Here is a 16086-nt window from a genome sequence, read left to right on the forward strand (position 1 = left end):
ACCCATATGAAGGGGTATTTAAGCGTTTATACTTATCCCTTCACATTGGGCCCGGTAGACCGGTCGTTTGGATTTTTTCAAGAGGTATGAGGTGTTCCTGGGGAAAATCCACCCATCTTTCTAAAGGATCGTGATCCTCCTTCGTTATTTCGTGGATAAAACCGAGTCTCCACGGTTCACCCTCGACCACCTGCCCCATCTATATAGTCCCCGAATTTTTCGAAGGGGGGGGGGGATTAATCAAGCTTACTCATTGGGCCAGCAAGGACCCCTTGTCGAGCATCGACGAGGATAGAGATCGAGACTGGCATGGGCGTTTCATTCGGATGAAGACCGAAGACCTGATCCCTCCCGAGTTTCTTCCATTCCCTGAGAAGTGGAACGTATCTTATAAGTACATCATTTCCCTAAGTGTCAATTTTTTCTTCACTTCCTTTTTCCTCACTCGCACTTTGTGGTTGTGTAGCTGCTGCCTGGGTTCCAAATGCTATGCCCAGCTCAAGCAATGGATCGAAGGCATCTGTAAGCAGATGTCATACCCCGAGCGCTCATGGCACATGCTTTCGAAAGGTCGACGGGAGGCCCGTTCTCATAGTAAGGCCCATCTCTGAATAGTTATTACCATATTTTTAACTTATATCATACTGAACTTCCTTCTTTTGTAGGTTTGCCGAAGACTACCGAACTTAGGCCTTGGGAAGGGGATGAGGACGTATCCTTGTTCTTTTATACCTCCGTCACAAGACAGCTCGGGGCTGCCGCGGGGGAAAAGAAGAAGAAGAAGAAGAAAAGAAAGGCTTCGGATACCCGAGCTCCGAGGTGAAGCCAAAGAAAAAAGTGGCTCGTAAGCCAAAGAAGAGCTCCAGCTCTCGGGCACCGGATTCAGATTCGCTTCTTCGGCTTAGGGATGAGTCCGAAAAAGATGATATTTTTGTTGCCCACGGCTCTACCCTCATCGGGAAACAGGCCACAGCCAACGGGGCGGGCCATGAGACCGACCTTACCCCAACTCAAGAGGTCAGGATGGATATGGGGGCTGAGACCCCCCGAGATGTTGGCTCCGCTCCGAAGGAAGCACCCGGTGTACTAGAAATTATAGGGATGCCCTCCTACACCGAGTCTATGCTCGAAGAGGCCCAAGCAGGAAAAGAGAAATCCAATGAAGGGGTACATGGTGCGGACAACCCCCTTCATTCTTTCTTTGATGGTGTGGACTCGTCCACTTTAGAAGATTTTTCTGGGCTAGGTGACCTGGAAGTCCCGAAGAAGGATACATCTTCAGAAGCTGGCGTGCCGAGTTCGAGCACAAAATTGATTAATCAAGTCCCCGCTCCGAGTGTGGACCCCGGTCATAAGAGATCGGTTATTCTTACTCTCCTAGAGGATGCTCGAGTTCTGTCTGCTCCTGTGGGAATAGCCAGCTATCTTCGATGCTTGGTGACCGATGAGAACCAGGAAAAAATGAACGAGGTGAATATGCCCTGCCTTTTCAATGAGGCACAGCAAACGCTGAACTGGGTAAGGCATTCTTACGTCTTTTTGAACTTTACTTAAGTTTTGATAGCTCTCACGTCTTTCACTGTTTTGCAAGCCTCGGGACTTCATCATGAGAGCTTCCTTTGATATCGGTAGAGGTCAAGGAGCAGGCTCAAAAAGGGGTATGAACAAGCTCCTCAGCGAGCAATAAGACAGGGCCATCAAAGACCTTCAGGTCAAGCTGGATAGGGTTCAGAAGGAAGCTTCGACCCTGAGGGGGGAACATGCCGACGTGGTCGAAAAGGTAAAGGTCTTTGAAGTTAGAAACGAGGAACTAGTCATAGCGACTAAAGACCAAACCTCACAGGTCTACCAAAAGATTGACCTGATCGCCCAACTCTGAGTTGAAATGAACGAGGTCCAAGCCATGGCTGATGGATGGAAAGGAAAAATGGACTGCTGGCTTCGGAGAAGGAAACCGCCCAGGCAAAGCTGGCATCGGTAGAGGTTCAACTTCGGGTGGCAAAGGAGAAAGCCGACAAGCGGTCCCAGATGAATGAAGATCTCCGAGCACAACTGAGCTCGGCTCTAGTAGAATTGGATGCCCTCGATAAGGAATACGAAGCAGTAAAGTCCAAGTTGGACATAACCTCTGCCGATGTAGAAGAGATGGTGGCCCAGTACAAGGCCGATGTCGAAGCAGCCGAAGCCCGCCTAAAGACCAACGCTGAATATATGAGGCGACTGTCTCGAAGGGAGACCCTCGAGGAGATCCATGCCCGAGGCTTCGACCTGTCGGCCGAGATCGAGGAGGCAAAAAAGCTTGAGGAAGAGACGAAAAAACTTTTCGAGCCCGAAGGTGCGGAGGGCTCCGACGGTTCTGGCGACGAATCGGGCCCTGGTAAAGAACAAGCATGAATGCCTTAGAACTTTTTTAGTTTTTGTGTTGTGTATATTTTTGTTTATTTTGAGGCCATTTTTGTTGGGCCTTTGTAAATACATTTCGGAATATATAAAATTTCCCTTTTTGGCAATTTCGAGTCTCTACTTTTTTAGCATATTTTCTACTTTTGAAAGTATTTCTAATGCCTTAGTATAGAATCAAATATGGTAATAAGTCGTTTGCTTTTTGGAGGTCCGAACAGAACCTGACTTCAATGCAACTTTATTTGCTCGAAGCTTTGAAAACTCGGAGTGACCGAAAATTTTCCCAAGATGCTTAAGTGATTCTAAATGATGCTTTTCTCGAGGATAACCTTTTAGCAGGTTTTGAATTTTGATGAAGGCCTTATGTTTTGATTACGGGCTTCGTACATTGATGTTTGGCATATTTCTATATATTGTAATAATATTTTATCCATATTTTAATCGCTTTTTGGTGCTATTTGGTGTTAAAAATGCCCAACATTTATTAATTATTGGTTTTATGACTAATTAAGTAGTGTGTGATGATTTAGGATGTTTGGAGTGCAAAAGTATGAGGAAAAGGTGCTCCAGCTATAGGAGGAGAGGGTGGATGCGTCGCATCCGACCTTAGAAAAAAGGCTATTTGGCGCACCCTTAGCAGTGAAGTCGGAAGAAGGCATCCACCTTAGCATTCGCACCTGGGCACATCAAAGTTGAGGGAACAGAGGGTGGACGATGCTGAGAAGTTGAAGCTGAGGCGGATGCGAAGCATCCAACTCAACATCAATCCCTGAAGCTGATTCAGAAAAGGAAAAGGAAAACTTTGGCCCGCGACTTTTGTACGCTGTATATAAGCCAAAAATGCCTCTTTTAGGTCATCTAACACACTTGGAAGCGGAGAAAAGCCATCATAGAGTTTGGAAACCACAGAATTCGTCTTGAGTTCTTGCTTTTCCCTTTTTTTCTTGATTTTTATGTATTCTTGGGAATTATTTTAGATTGCTACCATGACTATGCGTAGCTAAACTCATTCATTCTGGGGTTGTGATTTTATAAGAATGTTGATATTCCAAGATTGATTTGATGATTTTATTTATCATATTGGGTTGTTTATTCATATCCTGAGTTTACTTATTTTACTGCTTGGCTAACAGTGAAATACTATATATGAATTTTGAGTTTAACTTGAAAGAGGTAATTCTTGATTGCAATAGGATTGAATAGAGAGCTTTCGCGAACCTAGTCATTAGGGAATTGATTTGCGAATACGGATAGAATATACCTATTCGCCGTGCTTAGCCAATTGTGCAAGAAATTGTTAATGTGTTCTTTTTATCTCTAATCTCATAGAAATATATGGTTTAGAATAAATTGAATAGTCGAGTAGAAGTTGTCAAATTTCTACGAGTATTATTATCCTTGCAGGTTAATAACCCAGATAAATTAATAAGTCGAGTCGATTGACGAATTCAACAGGATTGTTAGCCAGCCATAACCTTGGAATATTATTTCTCATCGAATTCAACCCTTCGTGCTAAGTGCGATAATTAATTAGTTTTTATTTAATTCACTCTAGTTAGTAGAATTAATTAAACAAAAATCACCTTGACACTGTTCTTGACTCGATAAATTAGAATTTGCTTGATTTACTTGATAATTGATCGCATGTCCTCGTGGGAACGATACTCCAGTCACTCTTTATTACTTTATTGACTGTGTATATTTGCGTGTGCGAATTAGGGAAACAAGTTGGTGTCTCTATTGCTGGGGACTTAGAAATTAATTTATTTACCAGATTAAGCTTTTACTACTCATCGAGTTAAGTTTATAATCTTTTATTTTGGCCGGGAGTTAGATCTCAGGTACTTTGCTTGATGTCGCCCAAACTCACACCACTAATTGGGATTGTGAGGCGGTCGATGCAATTATAAATACCCAACGCGAGTCGGGTTCGATTCCACAGAGAGCTTTATGTGAGATTAGGTATATACCTAGTCTAGTGTATGATGTGCCCAAGATTGCACTTCCACATATTCAGTTTTTTCTTTTCTATTTCTAGTTTGTATGCTAATGCTTGTAATTGAAAAGCTAAGAGACAATATTTTTGATATTGTTGTTTTTCAAGTTATAAAAGATCTAGGGTTTCAACTTCCGCCTAGATAGTTACCTAATGGATTGAGAGCTTTAGGGCATGTTTGGTTGATCGGGATACAATATAGAAATCACATGCGATTACTCACTCTATACCTCTCGGTAGTTTGAGTGATTTTGCCCAATTTGGCTTTCTCAAGTCCAAATGGGTATTTCACGAAACAAGTGATAGATGCTCAAGTCGGGTCTTACTATCTCTAGATTCAACCCTTTAATTGAGGCTATCAATTTCTTGAGTTCACTCCAATTTCTTATTAGCCAAGTTTTCCTAAACTTAGTCTCTCTTTCTCATGTAGAGACTAAGTCAATTAGGCATGAATCAATGTTTGCAACCATCAATTCTCAAATTCAAGCAAGAACTAGGCTAAATATCATATACCCAATCATAAGTAAGCCCTAAATCAATCATCCATTAAGTACCCATACTAGGGTTGGGTCACAACCCTAGTTAGAAATTTAGCTACTCATGAAAAATGAAGAAATTAAAGAAGAAACTAAGATAAATTCATAATAGATGATTAAGGAAAGAAAATCTAATGTTAAAATGTTGAACTAGTACAAAGTTACCCAATACAGTAAAGAAAAACAACTATCTATTCTCAGGTGCACCAAACTTGACCTAAAAATGGCAAAATGATCTATTTATACCCACTAAAATTCCCGGACAAAATTTCCCCTGCGGAGGTTGTGCAGCCGCACAATTCTGTGTGCGGTCCACACTTTGAAACTTAGCTTGACAGGTTGGACTTCCGCGACAGCACAATTCTGGGTTGCGGCCGCACTTCTTCAACTTCTGCGGACCGCATATTTTTTAGTGCGGCCGCACTCTTGATTTTGCGGCCACACAATAATGGTGCGGTCTGCACTTTTTGAACTTGGGCTTTGGCATGGGAGAACTTCTGCGGACCACACATTTCTGAGTGTGGTCGCGCTCTTGATTCTGCGGTCGCACAATAATGGTGTGGTCCGCACTTCTTCATGACCCTAAAATCTCATCTCTCTGAACCTCATCTTCTGCAGTAGCACAATAATTGTGCGGTCCGCACTTTTCAAAGAAATTCTGTCAGAGGCTTTCTTCATGTTCTACGGTCGCACTCAATATTGTGCGGTCCACATTTTGCCCTTTTAGCCTTGTTTTGGTCCTTGTCCAAAATTACTCCTTCTTGAGTTGATTTTCATCCCTTTGGCTCATATTCCAATACTCCTGCAAGAAAGCACATTTCATTAGTTTTCGAAAATACCTTTAAGCAATTTTGAGCTAAAATGAAATTAAAAGTGTGCAAATAAGTAGCCAAAATCCCTACTTATCAACTCCTCCAAACTTAAGCTTTTGCTTGTCCTCAAGCAAATAAGGTAATTCCCACCTCCACAAGACAAGAACTATTTCAGCTGGCCTAAGGTGAATCAATCACACATCAATTGGGACCAACAATTACCCACAACACGTATGAATTATCAACAATGCAATAATTTGACTTTTTGAGTACAATAGTTCTAATGTGACACTAGAGCATCAAGAATTGACTTTATTCATCAAAGAAGCTCGCTCTATCATGTAGGTCATTGTGGATTTTAAACTCCTCCTCCTCTACTCTCTGTTAGCATATCTTACTTTAGAATGTAACACTCAATTCTAAGATTGTGAAAAGTTAACTCATCTCTCTCAAAAGAATGTCACAAGTACGACTCTAAGTACCATATGGTTGCCCCTTATGTAAATCACCACTAATGTAAGCTCACTCAACTTGAAATCATGTAGGGCGTTTTCGGGATGTAATGAAGGCTTTTGGACCAAAGTAGGACTTGTTTGAATAGAATGGGTTCATCTTTCCTTAAGCACTCCATTTTCTCTTTGTGGCTCATACATTGTCGATTCTTTGAGTCATTTTCTTTTTCCTCGGGGGAACTAGAGAGACTTAAAGTCACTTTTTATTTGTCATGTTATTCAATTTCTCCTTCTCTATTTACTCCGTGCCTTTCATCCTTGGTTTTCTATGAATCCCGTCAACTCTTTACGTTATTCCCTTTCTTTTTGGCATTTTTTCTTTTTGTTCTTTCTTTCTTTTCTTTGCCTTCCCTTTTCTTCATTTCTTTCCTCTTCTTTGTAACTTTCTATCACTTTTAAACTCCTCGTCTCTCCCCCAAACTTATGTTTTAGCCAATTGTTTCTCAAGAATGCTAAGAAAAGATCGGGTGCCAAGAGAGGGTCATTACAAAATGGATAAAGGCTTGTAACGTGGTTATTGAATGAAAAAAGGGCTTAGGCTCAAATTGGTTGACTAGGGATATCACATTTGTAGGCTATGGAAGATTTCAAATTGGATCAAGGAGAGCCTACAATTATTTCTCAAGCCAAGCTACACTTAGAATTTTGCCTAGAAAAATATTTGGGGCAAGTTCTAGACTAATAGCACGGGTACTTGGACTTGCAACTAAATATCTCACCTCTCACACTACTGGATTGCTAAAGAGAACGGAGTCGAGAGCCCACAACAACCCTAGTTAAGATTGAAAATCACAAATGACTCGACTGAACCACTCGATGACTGCTTTAGTCAACACAAGAGTCAAAAGGTCACAACTAGAGCTGTTGTTTGCCAACGACTTGTTTTTAATCATAAGGCCGTAGGTAAATGTGTTGGTACCTAGTGAAGCATGCTTGAGACCCTTTTCTTCATTACTACTATTTTTACCTAATCATAAAAAAACGGACTCAATCCTTTAAGAAGGTTGTCACGCCATCTATCGTTGGGAAGAGCTACCCGGTTAAAATTAGATCAAAGAGAGCCTACAATCATTCTCAAGCCAAGCTACATTTAGAATTTCGCCTAGAAAAACATCTGGGGCAAGTTGTAGACTATTAGCACGGGTACTTAGACTTGCAACTAAATATCTCAACTCTCACGCTGCTGGATTGCTAAAGAGAACGGAGTCGAGGGCCCGCAACAACCCTAGTTAAGATTGAAAATCACAAATGGCTCGACTGAACCACTCGATGACTGCTTAAGTCAACACAAGAGTCAAAAGGTCACAACTAGAGCTATTTTCTGCCAACAACTTGTTTTTAATCATAAGGTCGTAGGTAAATGTGTTGGTACCAAGTGAAGCATGCTTGAGACCCTTTTATTCATTACTACTGTTTTTACCTAATCATTAAAAAATGGACTCAATCCCTTAAGAAGGTTGTAACGCCATCAATCGTTGGGAAGAACCACCCGGTTCATACAAAACCCACCTTTGGAAAGAATTGTGGTATTAAGAAAACCAAAGGCTTATTGCTCACTTAAACATAAAAAGAAGCTACAAATCAAAAAAAAACTATTAAAGTAAATAAGAAGTTATACTACTTAAGTAAAACAAACTAAAGAAGCTATAAAATAAACTACTAAAAGTAAGACAGATGAATATACAAACCGAGGGGAAATGAATATATACATCAAGGGAAAGGGAGAGATATATACATAACAAAGGAGAAAATAAAGCTAAAAGAAAAATAGTATTAGAGTTATTACAGGCCAAATGTCATCAAATATCATCAAAGTCATCCAAAATAAACCAAAATAGACCACCCCCTGAATAAGAACAAGCATTGTCCTCAATGCTTAATAACAATCAGAATGAGGAAGGGTAGAGAGTTAAGAGAACTCCCTATGTGGTCTCAGTGTGCATGAGGTCATCAACATCCTCGGGGTCCTCCAATTGGATCTCATCATCCTCCGGTCGAGGAATAACAGGGTTTGAGAACATCTGTAGCATCTCCTCACCAGTGTGGGCAGCAAGGTCTGGCTCTTCAGACTGGATAGTTGCTGCCTCTGATGGCTCCTGCACTGATAGTGTTGTTGGTGCTGACTCCATCAGCAAATCAAGTGGTATATCTCCAGCAGATGCTATCTTGGCCACTTCTTTTCTCAACCTATCCACTGATTTCTTTGAAGCCTGAGATTTCCGCATCTTTTCACCTGTTTTCCCAACTCCTCAATGACTTCCCTATGTGCCACCAGGGTATCCATAATGGTCTTCTGATTTTCCAGGATCTTTGATAATGTTTCCCCCACTGACGGAGGTACCTGTGATGCTGTTGGGGCAGAAGACTGTGCTGCAACAACACTGGATATGTCAGACAATTTTGAAGTAGCTGTTTGCATCCAGTTGTTGAGACTCGCCAATGTCTGGGAGACTCGTAGCGCAGTGAGCGGATATGTGGATGAGGCAGTGATAAGTAGGGATTTTGACCGCTTATTTGCTCTCTTTTACTTGCGTTTTAGCTCAAAAATGCTTAAAGGTATTTCCGAAAACTAACAAAATGTGCTTACTTGCAGGAATATTGGGAAATGAGCCAAAGAAGTCAATAACAACTCATAAAGGAGTCAAAAATGAACAAGAACCAAAACAGGGCAAAAAGGGCAGCAGAGGAGAGATTCAGAGAGTAGTGTTTGGGCCAGCTAAAGGCATGCAGGAGGTCAAGTGCGGCCGCAATAATTATTATGCGGTCCGCAGGTTTGAAGAATTAGAGAGCAGTTTCAAGTCCAAAAAGCAGAGAGTGCGGACTGCATTACTTTTGTGCGCCCGCATAATCAAAAGTGCGGCCGCACCCATTTTTATGCTGACCGCAGAAGCCCTGAAGTTCCAAGCCCAAATTCCCAAGACTGCGGACCGCACGATAATTGTGCGACCGCAGAAGCCCATTGTGCGAACCGCACCAGAATTATGCAACCGCACAACCTTCACAGGGGCATTTTTGTTAGATATTTTTAGCTTAGTATAATAGTACTTTTTGTCATTTTTGGGTTAAGTTCGATTTTCAGAAGTGCACCTGAGCCGTTTTCTTTACTTTTTAGAGTAATTTTGTACTAGATTAACTTCTAAACATTAGATTTTCTTTGTCTAATCAATTATTATGTATTCTATCTTAATTTCTTCTTGCATTTCTTTACATTCCATGAGTAGCTAAATCTTTATCTAAGGTTGTGGCCCAACCCTAGTGTGGGTACTTAATGGGTATTTAATTTAGGGCTTGTTTGTTATTGGGTTAGTGATATTTAGCCTTGTTTGTGCTTGAATTCTAGAATTAATGGTTGCAAACATTGATTCATGCCTATTTGACTTAGTCTCTACTTGAGAAAGAGAGACTAAGTCTAGGAAAACTTGGCTAACAAGGAATTGGGGTGAACTCAAGAAATTGATAGCCCCAATTAAAGGGTCAAATCTAGAGATAGTAAGACCCGACTTGAGCATATATTACTTGATTTGTGCAATACCCATTTGGGCTTGAGAAAGCTAATTTGGGAAAAGTCACTCAAACTATCGAGAGGTATAGAGTGGGTAATTGTGTGTGATTGCTATATTACGATCCCGACTAATCAAACTTGCCCTAGAGTTTATAACCCATTAGGTAAACACCTAGGTGGAAGTCACGACCCTAGATCCTTTATCATTAGAAAAACAACCCACAATCAAAAATATTATTTTCTAGTTTATTATTTGAAATCAATCGCCTTAAGTAGAAATAGAAACAACCAACAAGAATGTCGAAGTGCAAATTGAGGCACATTATACTCTTACACTAGGTGTATACCTAATCCCATTTCTAACTCCCTGAGGAATCGATCCCGACTCGCGTTGGGTTTTATTATTGCTTCGACCGCCTCACTACCTATAATTGTGGTGTGAGTTTGGGCAAGATCAGGTAGGCACTGGTATTGATGCAGATGGTCTAGAAGATAGAGGTGGTAGACTGTCAGTTGTCTCGGTAAAAGGACCGGCTGCTGTGGAAGGCATGGCAGCTGTAGAAGGCTCAGCAGCAGAATCTGTAACCACCACCGTTGGCTCATTAGACTGGCCACCAGTGGTAGTTTCTTTACCCTTGAATTTTGGGTTCCCCGGTCCTTGCAAAGATACCATGAGAAGGGCTTTTTGGCCCGCACCTGTGTATCAAATCTCCTAGGCTCTACCTTGGCATCCTAAAAATATTTAGTGACGGTGTTTGGATATGGATAAGAGCTTTCACCCTTTAGAATAACCACTGACATGTTGGCCGACATGATGGCACCCATATTGATTGGGTACCCGACCATGATAGAAGCCACCAAAACAGCTCGGGGAAGTGGAAAATTGTTCTCATTTCTGCTCGGGTCTATCCGGCTACACACAAAAGTTTGCCACCCTTTTGCTTCAAAATTGAGGGTGTTCCGCGCAATGGGAACTCCCGTTGTGATCCACGTTGGTGGTGGTCCTGGAGCTACTAAGAACTCAGCTACCCAAGGGCGAGCTGCATCACCCCTAGCAAGCTTCTCCATATAATGAATTGCCTCTACCTCCTTAAATCCCAAGTACAAGTTCAGAGTGCACTGATCGAATCTAACCTTCAAATTCCTCACTTTAGTCACTTTGGTACCTTTCTTGATGTGTGCCACATTGGCATATAATTCACGTACCAAGTGCTCATTGGCATCCATGACACTCTAGGTGAACCCCATCCACCCCTTGCGCTCCCTGAACTGCCGAAGGACATTTGGATTGTATTTATCCAAATCCTTCATTAAGAATTGTCGCTCAAGTGTGAGTAATCTCTGGGCCACCATTCTCTGAAACTATTGAAGGCAGTCAAGCTCACATCTATCCTCCCATATCTCTTTCTTCTTTGACCTCTCTAGGCCGCCCACTCTAATGTCACCCCCTCTACCATCATCAGGACCATTATCGTCATCATCAACGGGGATTGGTGATGCCGGCGCATGTGAGGAAGAGGGCTTAGAATCTTGGCTACCCTCTTCCGAACTCTCAGAAGAACTAGCAGCGGAGGAGGATTCATCTCTCAATTGGAGTCTACCCGAAAACTGCTTGGGCTGAGATTGGGCATCAGGTTGTGCTTGCACAGAGTTTCCCTCTAAAGCATTGCTAGACGGGAGATACTCACTGAATTCTGAGGGTTCAGGAACTCTGTTGGCAGTTGCCTTCTTGTTTATATCTCTTTGAACTGAGAGTGGGAGGTTACCTCTGCCTCGACCTCAGGACGATTCAGCCCTCCCTTTTGATGTATCACCTCTTCCACGAGATATAACCATTGTCTGCAACACATAGACATACGAAATAGTTAGAGTTGAAGTTCACAGTGTACACAAATACATGTATGACAGTTACAGGAAAATAGACTCAGAAGAGGCAGTGCGGGACGTAAAATTTTGAGTGCGGCCGCAGATTGCCTTGTGCGGACGGCAAAATTTTGAGTGCAATCGCACATATTGAAGTGCGGACCGCACAATTTTGAGTGCGACTGCACAAATCTAGTTCCAGAACACTGGTTCTCTGAAGCTCCCAAATGCGGCTCCGCACATTTTTCTACGGACCGCACAATTATTCTACGGACCGCATAATTTTGAGTGTGGTCCGCACAATTCATGCAACACTTTGCCCTAACTTTAAGATCTGCGGATCGCACAAAAGTGTGTGCGGTCGCACAATTTGAAATTACGCAGCAGTACTTTAGGGTTAATGCATTTTTTCACATATTAGACATGGTTTTTGCAAATAAACATGATCAATGGCCTACCCAGTCCATAATTAGCATGCATGAGATTAACCATATGGTTTTAAGCACAAATAAAGAACAATTGACAATTTTAGGCCTACAAACAACTAAACTAATCAAGAACAAAAATCAAGTAAAATGGAAAAAATCGAACTTGGATTGAACATACCAGTGATAAGGAATGCAGGTGAGAATCTACACAGATGAAATGCTTGAGAATTGTGAACTAATTGAACTTGCACTGTGCTTGGTTAGGGTTCAAGAACTCAGAGTGTGTAAAGTTGTGAATAGTGCACTAAGGTTCTATTTATAGGTTGACCAAGTCGCCCAAAAATTAAGCTGAGTGAGGCCAATTTTGAGTGTGGTCTGCATTCTTTACCTGGAATTGGAAACAACTCTGCGGTCCGCACAAAAGTGACTGCGGCCACAAAATTTGTGCGGACCGCACAATTTTGTGTGCGGCCGCAGATTGGCTTGGAAATTTGACAAACCAACTTCAGAGAACTTGCAATTTTGGTTTTCCAGTTGTGCGACCGCACACAAATTTGTGCGGTCGCAAAGTGATTTCTACTGCTGCCTTCAAAATTGTGCGTTCCGCACAATTAATGTGCGGTCCTCACTTTTTCAACACTTAGCCAATTTTTCTTGCACAGTCCCTGCAATGGACACCCATTCCTGCATACACTTCAAAACTAGTTAGCACAAAACAAAGCCTATCTAACGAAGAAGAAAAAGAAAAAGAAAAAGACAGATGGGTTGCCTCCCAAGAAGCGCCTGATTTAACGTCGCGGCCCGACGCATATTATCAATCATTTGAAATGAAGAACCGCCACGATGTGGCCATCATCAACTTTGCCAAGATAGTGTTTTAGTCGGTGCCTATTGACTCTAAACACCTCATCAATTTTATTTTTCAAATCCAAAGCACCAAAGGGGGTTACATTCACCACTTCAAACGGGCCACTCCATTTAGACTTCAACTTGCCCGGAAACATTCGTAATTGGGAATTGAACAATAGCACAAGATCACCTTCTTTAAACTCCTTGTTGTGGATGTACTTATCATGGAGGTACTTCATATTCTCCTTGTATAGGGAAGAGCTTGTGTAGGAATGATACCAGAATTCATCAAGCTCATTCAATTGTGCCACCCTTAGGTTTGCAGAGACATCCCACTCAAGGTTCAACTTCTTCAAAGCCCACATGGCTTATGCTCAAGTTCCACCGGAAGATACACGCCTTCCCGAACACCAATCGCCATGGAGATATCCCAATCGGTGTTTTGTAGGCCGTCCTATAAGCCCAAAGAGCATCATCAAGTTTTCTTCCAGTTGGCATTCACAGTCTTGAGAAAATACTCTTGATCTCCAGGTTGGAGACTTCAACTTGTCTGCTTGCTTGAGGATGGTATGGGGTCAATACTTTGTGAGTGACATCATACTTTGTGAGTAAGGTATCAAAGGCCTTGTTGCAAAAATGCGATCCCCCATCACTAATAAGGGCCCTAGGAGTACCGAATCTTGTAAAGATGTTCTTTTTCAGAAATGCCACCATACTTCGAGCTTCGTTGTTGGGTAAAGCCACAGCCTCTACCCATTTTGACACATAGTCCACAGCTACCAAAATGTAAGTTTTCCCACAAGAGCTCACGAACGGTCCCATGAAATCAATGCCCCACACATCAAAGATGTCAATTTCCAAAGATAGTGGTGAGGGGCATCTCATTCTTCTTAGGAATTCCACCAGCCCTTTGACATTCATCACAACGCTTGACTAGATCACTAGCGTCCTTGTAGAGAGTTTGCCAATACAATCCACAACTCAACACTTTTGTTGTCGTTCTAGCTCCACCATGGTGACCACCATACGGTGAAGAGTGGAAAGCCTAAAAAATTTCCACTTGTTCTTCCTCCGGCACACATCATCAGATCACACCATCAGTACATATCCGGAAAAGATACGGTTCATCCCAATAATAGTCAAGGCAATCTCGTTTGAGCTTCTTCCTTTGGTTTGAAGAGAACTCATTCAGTACAATGCAACTCACAAGATAATTTGCTAAGTCGGCGAACAATGGCCGGTCATTGAAATAGCTAGAAGCTACTCGTCGGGGAAGGAATCATTGATCTCTAGGCCATCATGTGGCCTCCCCTCCTCCTCCAATCGAGACAAATGGTCCGCCACTTGATTTTCACTACCTTTGCGGTCATGGATCTCTAGATCAAACCATTGCAATAGAAGCACCCACCGCATTAACCTCGCATTTGAATCTTTCTTGCTCATTAAGTATCGAAATGCCGCATGATCGGTGTGGACAATCACCTTTGTACCCATCAAGTACGGGCGGAACATCTCCATAGCAAAGACAATAGCAAGTAGCTCTTTTTCGGTCACTGTGCAATTGACTTGGGTATCATTCATGGTCTTACTAACATAGTAGACCAGATGGAAGATTATGTTGATACGTTGCCCCAATACCGCTCCAACCGCCACATGAATTGCATCACACATGAGCTCGAAAGGTAAGCTCCAATCCGGTGCGGTGATAATAGGAGTAGTAGTCAACTTGAACTTGAGCAATTCGAATGCCTTCATACAATCTTCGTTGAAATGGAACTTGGCATACTTCTCTAAAAGCTTACATAAGGGGTTCACCACTTTGGAAAAATCTTTGATGAATCGGCGATAGAACCCCGCATGACCCAAGAAGCTTCTCACTCCATTCACGGATGCAGGGGGTGAAAATTTAGAAATCACCTCTATTTTGGCTTTGTCAACCTCAATACCATTCTTCATAATTTTGTGGCCGAGGACAATTCCTTCCTCGACCATGAAGTGACATTTCTCCCAATTCAATACCAAGTTCGTTTCCTCACATCTTCCTAAGACCTTATCCAAATTGTTCGAGCAATCATCAAACCAACCATAGAAAAGTCATCCATAAGGACCTCAAGAATATCATCCACCATGTCTGTAAAGATTTCCATCATACACCTTTGAAAAGTCACCGGTGCATTGCATAACCCAAATGGCATCCTTGAGAATGAGAAAGTAACATAAGGACATGTGAAAGTAGTTTTCCCTTGATCCTCTGGAGCAATAAGAATTTGATTGTAGCCGGAATACCCATCGAGGAATCTAGCATTTGATTAAAGAATGGAAGTGGAAAATGATCTTTTCTTGCGACTTTGTTGAGCTTGAGATAGTCCATACGTACTCTCCATCCGGTCATCGTTCTTGTAGGAATCAATACGTTCTTTCCATTGGTAACCACAGTCATGCCCCCTTTCTTTGGGACACATTGCATCGGAGAAGTTCATGAACTATCGGAAATGGGGTAAACAACCCCGGCATCCAACCACTTGATTATCTCCTTCTTGAACACCTATTGCATTGCTTTATTTAGCCTTCTTTGATGTTCAACGGAGGGTTTGGCACCCTCCTCCAAAATAAGCTTGTGCATGCAAAAGGTGGGGCTTATACCCCGGATGTCCGCCAATGTCCATACAATTTCTCTTTTCCTCCACCTCCAATGTGGACTCTACCTGCATGTTAGTCAAACAAGAGGAAAGAATAACTAGTAAAGTAGAAGAAGGGCCAAGGAATTCACACTTGAGATGTGGAGCCAATGGCTTTAACTCCAAAGCGGGAGGCTCCTCGATTGAGGGCTTTATTGGAGGAGTCTTCCGGTTTTCAAGATCCAAGGATAACTTGCGTGGTTCATAAGTGTACGACCTCATTCCTTGCAATGCATTCACACATTCCACATAGCCTTTGTTCTCCTCATCATTATCAAGGTTGAGCAAAACGGCTTCCAAATTATCCTCAACATTCATTGTGGCACTAGCATCATCAATTATCACATCGGTCACCAAATCCATGAACGAACAAACTTCATTGCTATTCGGTTGCCTCATAGATTTGCACACATGGAAGACCACCTTTTCATCACCCACCCGGAAAGTGAGCTCACCGGCTTCCACATCAACAAGAGCCTTCCCCGTAGCAAGGAAAGGTCTACCCAA

The sequence above is a fragment of the Nicotiana attenuata genome, unplaced genomic scaffold (assembly GCF_001879085.1).
Source record: "Nicotiana attenuata strain UT unplaced genomic scaffold, NIATTr2, whole genome shotgun sequence".
Lineage (NCBI taxonomy): Eukaryota > Viridiplantae > Streptophyta > Magnoliopsida > Solanales > Solanaceae > Nicotiana > Nicotiana attenuata.